This window comes from Ammospiza caudacuta, chromosome 6, assembly GCF_027887145.1.
Source record: "Ammospiza caudacuta isolate bAmmCau1 chromosome 6, bAmmCau1.pri, whole genome shotgun sequence".
NCBI lineage: Eukaryota > Metazoa > Chordata > Aves > Passeriformes > Passerellidae > Ammospiza > Ammospiza caudacuta.
Genome location: NC_080598.1, coordinates 32,530,004 through 32,540,713, shown reverse-complemented (window position 1 = coordinate 32,540,713; position 10,710 = coordinate 32,530,004).

Here is a 10,710-nt window from a genome sequence, read left to right as displayed (position 1 = left end):
GGTATAAGGACTTTTCCTCACCCTGAGGGCTACGTTGTTCTGGAGAAAGGCAGAGGCAGTTTGAGCTAAATGCAAAGAAGATATATCCAGCTTTCCCTGGGACTTATTAAAGGAGCCACAGTGAGCCCTCTTGTATTAGCCCTGCATCCAGGGGATTTTGTTAAATGCTTTTACAGGTAAAGAGAATAAGGCAAGTGAGCCAACATGGTTAAGCTTTGTAGAGGGGAAAAAAACCCAAAAGCCAAATAAACATGCATGGAGCATAATTTCTCTTAATCAAAACATATTCCTCTATCACTGTGAATTCTACCAAGAAGAGCAGACAACTCGGCAAGGATTTTCTGTGCCAAGGTTAGTGCTGCTTCCTCCCTTGCCACTTAACTGTAATGGAACTTGTTTCTGTCTTGAATTAGCCACTGTGATGCTACCTGGGGTCTCAGTGGTGTTGGTCGCCAGGAAACAAATCAAAACCATCTTTCTCTTATTACTTTCCTTTGCAAGCTATTGGATAAGTTCAGCTTTGAGACGGGGGGAGTAAGTAGAAGAGAAAAAAAAGAGGATGGAGGCTTTTACTGTAAAATGGAGATGTCATCTTCAGATAACAAGAAGCCATTTCCTTGTACAGGAAAAATTCCGCTTCATCTATAGATGATAGGGAATATGGCTTCTGTCTTTCTTTTCTTAAAAAAGTGAAAGATTTTGCAAAAAAGAAGGAAAAAAGGAGAAGGCATTTATATATCTCGGTACAATGTGACAAGGCTGTGAAAAGGGTACTAGGCAGCTGTCAGAAATGCAGGCTTAAGAGAAAAACTGCCTGTCCAAACTCCCTTCGCAAAAAACCCTGCTGCTCTAAGAAGCTGCTTCACATTGTATCAAGCTCTGTGGGGATCTGAAATGTATCTGTTTCACAGTGATTAACAGCAAGTCCTTTGCAATTGATTGTTCTTTGAAAAATGTCAGACAGTACTTTGCATTAGCTGAGATCTGCCAGTTGCTTTTCCTTTTTCCTCTGTGCCACGACTCTGTCCAGGACTTGTGGCCGTAAATAAAAGCAGAGAGACTGTCTGACTGCTGGGGCGTGTGAAAATATGAGTGGGACTCCCTTTCAGTGCACTATGAATAAAATATCATTATCCCTACTTATCTAGCAAGGGCTATTGAGAGTTCAAATCTGAGCTGTAAGCATGTGTATATAGTTTTAGGTCATATTTTTGCTATTTAGATAATGTTTTCCATATGTTTTCAAAGCTTTATGCTATCTTCTGTCCCCCTCTGGTACTCCTGTGATATATGAGTAGCAAGACTAGATGTTGTTCAGCTGCATGTCTCAAAGCACTGTGGTGTTTTGAAGACCAGCTCCATTTTACAGATATTTTCTCCACACTAGAAGTAGAGTTGGTCCAAGCAGTAAAATTGTAACTTAAGAAATCCTTACAGAGCTCTGGGAAACATCAGACTGGACTGCCTGTTTCTTGACAAAGTGTTTACGGGGGAGAAAACTGCCTTCAAATGCATCTTTTGTGCACCATAAGTGATGGTGAATGTTAGATCCTCAAGAATACCCAAATACCCCTTTTTTCCCTGCCTTGCAAATGGGCATTGGGACACTCTTAATGTCACTGAGCTCTGGCCACATTGGCTCCACATTTCAAGGTTTCCAGTGTGTAGTGAAATATTGGAGTGTGTAAGGCCTGCTCCAGTTTAGGACAAAGAAGCCTGCAGGTGAGGTAGATACAGGTAGATAAACGTAAGAACTAAAAAGGTGGGTTATCTGCATTTCACTGAATTGGAATAATCACCAATTAGAACCAGAAAGACTTCCTGCTAGCCACCAGCCTTTTGCTGGGTGTGTTTCACTGCCAGCTGTGTCCAGTCAGTGAGTTCACAGCAAAAGCTTATTCTCATGGTGGGCTGTAGTAGGGACAAGGAAGAGAAATGGCCATTGCTGGTGGGTTGGCACTCAGCTAGTAACCTTGGTTGTCTTTTGACCTGCCTTGCCCTAACCTCGAAGGGAAAGGAGCAGAGGGAAGCCTGAATGGGTTCTTGTTCTCATCACTGCCTCTTTTGCTGAAAACTTGCCACTCTTAAGGTGAGTCCTGTGCTCTGCAGGGAACATCAGTGTGGAAGTGTGGCCTATGAGCAAAGTCTAGAAGAACTGAGTTTGTGTTGTTTAGGGGAAACAATGGAGGGACAAAGAGGTAAATAAGAAACGTGCTGAAGAGGAGGGGGATTTTTGTGGTGTGCTTTCTAGTCTAGCTAGGACAAGAGGTAATGGACTTAAATGTCAACAAAGGAGATTTGTGCTAGTCATGAAGAAAAGCTTCCTTACAGTATGCAGTGCTTCACAACACAGGTCACATTGCTTTCTTAGCAGCACACTGACTGGCTCCCCAGCTGCAAACCATCTGTGCTGCCCACTGACAAACCTGGAGGTGATAAAAACTAAAATATTTTTGCTAACTCTGTGCATGGACATCCTGCTCCCCTATGTGCTATGTGCCCTTCAGTCACCCACTGCCAAGACAGACACGCAGAGCTTCTTTCTGAACTACTTTAATTAATATGTGCCTGCTCTGTATTTTTATAGCTCTTAAAAAGTAGCTATGAGTGGTATCTTGTATCAGAGGGAGTTTTTATATCACTGCTGTGAAGCTTGCCATGGCTACTGCTGAGGAGGTGACCTTGGCACGTGTTCCCTCCCCTTCGCTCCTCACGCTATGTGTTAACACCACACTTGGCACTTCCAGTCAAACACTTCAAAAAAAGGACACAAGTCAAATGAGGATTTTTTTAATGCAACTTAGTAGCTTTCAAAAAATCCCTGCTTCCTTGAGAAAAATTACAGAGCAAAATTACAGAAAAAAAACAGAACTCCAGACCTAAATAAACTTTCTCTTCCAAGTATGTGCTCATTTTTCTAAAATCTCAGAACTTCACTTAGCGGAGACAATGGAGTCAGTAACCTCACCAGCCTTATTTTTCTATAAAATTCCCAAGAGTTTGCTGGGGAGATTTCACCACCACCCCCACCCCATGAAGTTAAATGGAACTGCTGTACAAAGAAACAAATTGAACTGGAATCAAGATGGGAAATACATGCCAGTAAAACCAGCATGATTTTCTCACTTGCATCCTGAACAAAGATGAAGGGGAAAGCCTGAAAAATACAATCAACTTGAAGGGAATTCCAAAAGCCATGGGGTGCTGTGTGCTAGGCACACTACAAGAAAAGTACCCCATATGATCCTGAGGGCAAGGATAGGCATGTAGAATTACTGTGCTGGACTGAAGCCAAAGTCTAGTTAGTTCCAGACAGTTTCACTGACCTTACTTATCAGTAGTGTGAGCTTGGTTCTCCCCTGATTGTGTGTTTTTCACACTTCATGTTTTCAGGGTAAAAACTGATGGATAGTTCCTGTGGTAGTTTGAGGACACCTAGGCAGAATTTTTTTAACGAACCTCCTATCACCAAGACATGGGGCAGTGCTGCTTTGCTGGGGCTGAGCTGTATGGCCAGCAGGATTTAATTTCACCTTCCCCTCTCTAAACACCCAGCAGTGAGTAGACTGTCAATGAGTTGCCTGTCTGAAAAATGTCGGCTAAAGTGACTGCACTTTTTCTGCCAACATAAATTCCCAAACTGCATTTAGGGTTTGATGAGGGAGGAAAAAGTCCCTGATGATAAAATACTGCTTCAGTTTGCTTCAGAAAGGCTCGTGCACAGAGGAACCGTGGGTTAGTTAACAGAGAGTTTTACAAGGCAGAACTTCGAACTCTTCAGGCAGAGTGAACTTTGAAGTATTCTATGCTCTAGCTGACATTTTGTTTCTTTCAAGGATGAGGGGAATGCAGAGACTAATGGTAAATGTCTGTCAATGAAATGATGGTATTCAGGTAGATTGGGTGGTAACAAGCTATTTTGCATGTTTTAACCCCAAAGATTCAGTGCTCTAGGTGTGCTGATTTGATAAGGAAAAAAGGGGCTTCTGCACCCTCCTTCCTGTATTTGTCAGTGAATTGTGACATAAAAAGATGTTGGGGAACATTGTCAGAAACTCATAGCCAGACTTCCAATTTCAATGTGTGGCAGAGGAGTAGAAACTCATTCTATGCATGCTAACCTCACTGCTCTGCAGATTTGACATGAAGGAGACAAAAAAGGCATTAGATCTGCTTTTGTGGTCCTTATTGCCCCTGCTGAAACGGCCTGCCTGTCAACAGCAGCACTGTGTGAACAGACACTTGCAAGGTAGCGGGATGATGAGCCAGCTGGGGACATGGACATTAGTGGCAAGGAGACAGATGAACAGGTACCATTTGTTCAGGCTTGAGGAACATCATGGCCGTGTCTTCAGCAGTGAAGTACTTAAATGTCAGTGGTCTTCACTGGCTATGGCCTGTTAATGCCCACTGAGATGCATCGAGGGACCTATTTTCTGAGCTAGTACAGACCATCTGGAGAGGACCCTCTGGATGCATCTGTCTCTGTCATGATAGGCAGAAATTCAGACCCTGCTTGCATAGCATTATTATTTTGATTGGAGGTGGACTTCTGGATGGTCTTTTTGTTTATCTAACTGAAATGTGAGCTGATGCTGTCAAGGGGGGTGCAAAGGCCTGTTATGTGTTTATAGCTAATTCCCCTGGCAATGTTGTGCTATAAATACCTTGAATCCAGCAGCTGGGTCCATCCTGAGGAAACTGCACCGTTGTAATGCTATCAATGTACTAAAGCAGCATTACTTTTGTATCGACAAGCCCCTCTCTCTTTTAACAGTGAATAGTAGTAGTAAATAAATTACATTTTTCTGACAAAAGAGAATAGAAGGCATTACATCTGTGTGTCTCCACCTCAGGCTCCGGGCTATGAGCATTTATGCACTGCTGGCAGCCTGAATTCCTGCTGAGACACAGCAGCCTGGTACAAAGGAGCCTGCTAGAGAATTGGGCACTGGAGTGTCACTGAACTGAGGTGGAAGGTGGTCACATCACCGGGGGCCAGCAATAGCAGGGGAGTAAGGGGCAGCAGCAGGGAGTGGACCTCCTGACTTCAGTCATTGCAGACCTCACAATTTCAGGTGTTGCTCCTGTTCCCTGTTAATTTCATATCAAGGAGCCCCAAAACACACACAATGAATGCAGGAAATGTATCACTGCTCCTTCAGGCAGCTCCCATGGGGAAGTCTGTTCTTGTCATTTCTAAAACCTCAAGTTCTTGGAAAGGGGTGCTGCCTCAGTAGCTGAGCTCATACTTCAGCAGGTGGGGTGGTGGTAAGGAAGAGGTGTAAAAGTACCATCAAACTCTTCTAAATCTCAATGCACTGGCTATAGCTGATTTATTGACTTCTGCTCAGTTTGGGGGCAAAAAAATGAATATGCACAGTCTGCTCAGTTCAGTCCATGGAACAGGACTGAACAGGACAGTGCCAGGTCATTGATTTCAATGTTTTATTAGTGAAAGAACTGCATGTGAGCCAAAAATGAAATACAGGTTTTGTTATTTATACTGTAGTGGCTGGTGGTCTAACTATGGAAGGAAATTTGGGTGAGCCCCAGCTCATGATGAATGGACAATGACCTAATAGTCTGATGTCATCACAAATCATTTCTGTTGCAGATGATTTAAAACAACTTCAGATTTAGATGAATATGGTGCTAGTTGCACCCCAGATAACAGATGGTCTGTCATTATTTTTCTTCTCCCATATGACCCCAGATTCACCAAGTTTTTATAAGACACTTTATTCTGTTTTATCTGCAGTAAGAGCAGTCCACTTTCTGCTCTCCCTCTTCTTCCTTACCATACAACTAACCTTCATTTGCTTTTGTAACTGGACCCCTTCCTCTTTACAGCAGACTTGTTCTGAAGCAGCCAGTGCAGTACTGAGTGTACCTGGGAGAGGAACAGCCTCCTAGATTTTCCTTGCAAACTACAGGACACCTCACTGAGGAATTCCTAGTTTTCTCCAAATCACTCCTCTGGTGAACAGTTTCTTTTTGCACCTCCCTCTGAGACTCTGTGAGGCTGGACTTTAATTTCCAGATCCAACTGATATTTTTCATGGTGATTCCCATTTGACATTCTCAGCTTTACTGGTCCAGACCTTCGATTTCCCACTTCCTTGCATCACAGAGGGCCTTCAACCTCTGATATGTAAGTTTTCTATCTAAGGCTGGTTTTCTGCTAGCAAGCAGAAAACACATCTCTTCCTTCACTGTTGATCACTCTTTCACTTGGATTATTCTAAGCTTCCTTTTTTTTTTTACAAAGAATATGAGGAAGGATAAGGCAGGCAGAGGGAGATGGAAAGACATGGAGCATGTGTTTCTTCCTGCTTAGGGAGGTTGCAGAAGTTCCTGAGGGCTGGAAAGGTATCAAAGCAAACTCATCCTTCAGAGTTTGTTGGGCGCCAAACATCCCTGTGAATCACATCTGTCCTGTTGACTGCTCCCTGTACATGATAAAGAGAACCTGGTGCACTCAGCTGCCCCTGGGGCTGCCAAGTAGAGAACAGCTGCCTCCCATCTCTAGAGACACAGGTACAGAGGCTGATGGTGTCCAGCTGAGGCAGGAACAGGGTGTATAAGGGCCCATGGAGTGCTGTGATGGTGGAGTCTGAGCTTGCTCTGTGCTGGAGTTCAGACAAAGCCTTGCCTGGCTGAGCTGGCTGCTTGGAGCAGAAACAAAGCCAGGCAGTGAAGCAGGAAAGACCAGCATGACATGTGTGCATGGTAGCATAACTGTTGGCAGGCTGAGACTGCGTGTGTTGTACATGGGGCTTTAAAACTTTGACCTATTGATATGGTTATTTTTGTGTGCATAGATTTTACTGCAGTAAAATAACCATTCGGTATACTTCAGTAAGCCATTAAGCAATATGGTTATAATTGTTGCACAGAGCCTTTTTCATCCTCTTCTGTGGGGAAAGGTATGCTGCAGTGGACACATTTGTAAAGGAATGAGTTATTTGTTTGCTAGATATGGCACATTTCTTGGACCTTGCTGTGACCTTCAAACAGCAATGGTTAGGCTTGCAATGGTTTTTAGCTCCTGGGGGAGATATTTTCCTTGTCTTCAGCCAGCACCAGAGAAAGTGGTATCTGCTGCAAACTTGAGTTAGACTTGAAACAAATCTAAGGGTGTGGAACACATGTGCATGCCTGTATATGCATGTCAGGATGGATCTCTGCATCTGAAAATGCTGCAGTGATGTGCTGAGCATCTCTGCAGATATGCAAGTGTTCAGATCAGAGTACCACTTCCATTTGCATTTTCTGCCATTTCTCACTCCTTTTTTTGGCTGCTGTGCTCCACAGTGACAGCTCTTCATTGCCAAACCATACATTCAGGTACTGAAGATAATTACAAGGAAAAATTAGGGGTACTTTTTTAAAGAGTAAAATTTTTTACTTCATAATTCCCATCCCCCCTTCTATGCCAAAGTGGTAGAGGCCATTTTGTTCAGCACATCTAAAGCATTTACCTTTTGTGGGGGATAAAAAAATTTGTCCTAAAGTGTGAATACTGAAAGAAGTATTTTCTGAAGTCAGGAAAAGGACAGCAGCTCCATTTCTGCAAGAGCTTCAAAAGAATTTAGCAGCATGCTTGTGTAAGTTTAGCAATACCTGGATTGCTGTTTATAGAGAGGAATGCTGCGAGGCTCAGACTGTGTACCTTATTCTTCAACCAGAAGTGGTGTCAGACTGAGAGAGTTGTCTGTGTGCTGCCCCATGAAGCCTTCCAGATTGACATAGCTGCTTGCTGGCCTGATGCAGGTCAGCAGTTCTTAATGGTTGCAATTCCACCACAGCTGTCATTTCAATAAATACTTTTGCCATCTTTGATGTCTGTTTCACCCACCTTCCTGGAAGTAAAGATGTTCCAACAGAACACAAATGGAAATGGTATAAACTTATAAATATTTAATATTACATTGATCTGCCTGGACTGTGCTCCTGACATTTCAGGGATATCTGATGTCCTCTGAAATCCAACCCCTTTCCTGGCTTTTTTACAGATTCCAGGTTCCACCCGGAGATGGACCGTATCCCAGTAGGCAGATATGGCATTGGGCTCACTGAAACAGCACTGCAGTGCCTCTGGAGTTGACTGATCCATGGCTCCTATTTCTGGCCATCCTTCAGCCTGGAGTTTCTCATGCTTAGTGCCAGGGCTGGAATGTTTTGGAAACTTTTCCATTAATTATCCAATCTATTTTCAGTGATAGAGCTTCAAAAATAAACATATTGCTGTGATTTTTAGGAAAGCTAAGCATTTCTCATTGCACTGTATTCAAGCCCAGTCTGCTATGCAGGGTGCAAGCTCCTTTTATGGGATGTGTGAGAAACTGGGTTGGATGTTTTTCACAGGTTATTTCCCAGATTGTTGTGTTTTCACATGAAATTCCTCTGTAGTGGAAGACAGGAGTTTCATCATTTTGCCAGATGAGCATTTCAAACTGCTTCTCCTTTGCAGCCAAGAGGACTGTTACAAGCACTAACCTGGGAGCTACACTGAGCTGTAAAATCTTTGAATTTCTATGAGGATTAAATTGCAGTTCAAGTCACAGTCAGGGCTGTGATGGGATGCCAGTAAAGGAGAGCAAATTGTCCTCAGATCGTAATAAAAAGATTTTTATTGTTAATTAATTCTGAGCACCTGAAAATGTGCTACGTGCTTTACCATGAAGGTAGGAAATAAATCTCTGTCCTAGAAAAGATGCAGCAAGGGAGTGAAGCAAATGACGTGGGGTAAGAAAAGGAAATAAGAAAAGTAGGTAGGAGGGAGAGCAAAAATTTGTATCAGGCACATAAAATTAATCAGGTTGATTCTATGTGGATCTTCAAGTTCAAAAGTTGTATTCATATGTAATTATTACTACTTAAATATGTATTCTGTTTCTACACTTTTAAAAGGTTATATGAACTTTGAGCATTTTTCTGGGCTGTTGATCACTCCTGCCTCATTCTACCATAACTCCACTGCTCACTAAGGCCCACCTTGTCTGGTGGTGACAGACAGGGCAGTTACCTGGCTTAGAGGGGATTAATGGCACCATCTCCCATCCTGAATCCCAGCCAAACACTCTGAAGGCTTTCCTGGCTCTTAAACACTGTCAAAGCAGATTCATGTTGCCACTGTTAGCCTTTTAGCAGATTTTTTCTCTTCATACTTGAAGAGCACAAGTGCTACCAACTGTTAATTACAGCTTATTGTGAAGTCTTCTCTATACTCTCATTTTCCTTTAAAAAACATGCTCATGGAAGTATGTTAAGATTACAGTGACCTTAAAAGCACTTAAGACAATGTTTAATTGTACAATTTAAAGCAATTGAAATCCTGGTTCTCAGTTAACTCTGTACTATTTGCCTTAACTTGGGTCTGAGTTGCTGCCCTCCACCACCTTACTTGTTTACATGCTGGTCAGAAACAAGGGCCCAGAACACATATGTGTCCTGGTCAGCATATATGACACCCCAGACACCTTATCTTCTGTTAAATGCAGAACTAACTGGCATCTACCATGGGCATCAGGATAAATTGAGGCACTCCTAGGGGAGTAATTTATCTGACTGGCCTTTTTATGATACCTGTGGCAGTAGAGGGCTGGAGACTACTTGAACAGTGTCTACCTCTAGGCAGGGCATGACCAAGACAAGCTTTTGGACTTTTGGTGCACCTTGTGGTTTCCCAGTGGTGTCTGAGGCCAGGGATGTGGAGGATGATATATGACAGCAATATGGATTTTTAGAATCCCACACTCACACTCATGCCCTCTGAGCAGTATAAGAAAGCTTTTCCAGACAAGGAGAGTACTCCAGGCAGTGTAGAAATTTGGCCAATGTAGATGAGTCATGAAGGTAACATTTTTCTTTTTCTTTTCGACAGCTGTGTGGCGAAGGATGATGGCACACACTGTCATCTTGGCATTAGAGTATGGGTGAATGTGTCTCAGAGGTTTTATAAGGGTGAGATCTGGATCTGGATGAAGAGCATGGTGAGATGTCATGGTCAGACTGTCAGAGGTGCCTATCATCCATTGTGGGGCAAGAACTTCAGCTTTTTCTGTCCATTGAAACAAATATTTTCCCTTGTCCCTCTTTTTCTTGAATTGAAATCAGGGATTAGCTGTGAGTTCTCTCCCTTCAATTGTTTTCACCCACTCCTACTAACCTCTTTCTGACCTGGAAGCAAACCACTGCCCCTGCTTGGGAAAGATCAGGAGCTTCACCAAGGAGGGTGAGTGTCCAGCCTAGGGGTGGGCCAGAGGAAGGAGTCACTGGGTAGCAGTAAATTCAGAGAAAACCATCCTAAGATGTCTCCTCTCCTTTACACCCTGCTCTGCCTATGCAGGAGGAGCTCTCTGAAGAGTGATCTTTTGTGAAAAATCCCTGAAAAGTCCCTAAACTGGGGGAGCTCTTCCCTGGATGCAGGGAGGAGCTCAGCTCCTGGCTGGCTGTGGGGAGGCAGAGCTGCCTCTCTCTGAGCAAGTCTTCTCATCTCACCTCATCATTATAACAGGCTACTCTTGTTTCTTTCTGAGGCATGACCTGCTTCAGCCCCTGAACTCTAATGCTAATTTTCCTCAAATGCTCTTAGCTAAACTCTGGATGAATTTACTTAAACAGTTTCAAGAGTCCAGACAGACCTTATGTTCATATTTCAGATGGCACTTCCTTGCCTGGAGGCCACAAATCTAGCAGACCTGA